We start from the raw sequence: 468 nt of genomic DNA on the forward strand, positions 1-468 counted from the left end.
AATGATTAAGTTAGTAACCAAAAAAAGTGAATTGTTCTCAGAAGAGAAAAATTAAAATAACAAACAACAATGTTAAAGGACTTTAAACAAACCAATCATTCAGTAAAAATCATTAGGGGAGTTATCAAATTAGAACAAAACATTATTCTTGGCAAGTTCTTGTTATAATGAATAACTGTTGATTTGTGTCTTTATATAATTCACTTAACCTTGAGAGTTTTTTTTAATTTAAATGCTCTCTTATTGATGTTTGTGACCGTGATTTCAATTTTCCCAGTTCTCGCTCGTAGTCTTCATCTTGATTTGATTGGTTTTAGTGCCCACGATTGTCAACGTTGTATTAGTCATTGTATGTCTGGTTTTAAGCTCACCTGAGCCAAAGGCTCAAGTGAGCTTTTCTGATCACAATTTGTCCGTTGTCTGTCGTTGTCGTTGTCGTTGTCATGGATAAAAATTGGCAGATTTTCA

Source organism: Crassostrea angulata, chromosome 6 (assembly GCF_025612915.1).
Source record: "Crassostrea angulata isolate pt1a10 chromosome 6, ASM2561291v2, whole genome shotgun sequence".
In the NCBI taxonomy this organism is placed as follows: Eukaryota; Metazoa; Mollusca; class Bivalvia; order Ostreida; family Ostreidae; genus Magallana; species Magallana angulata.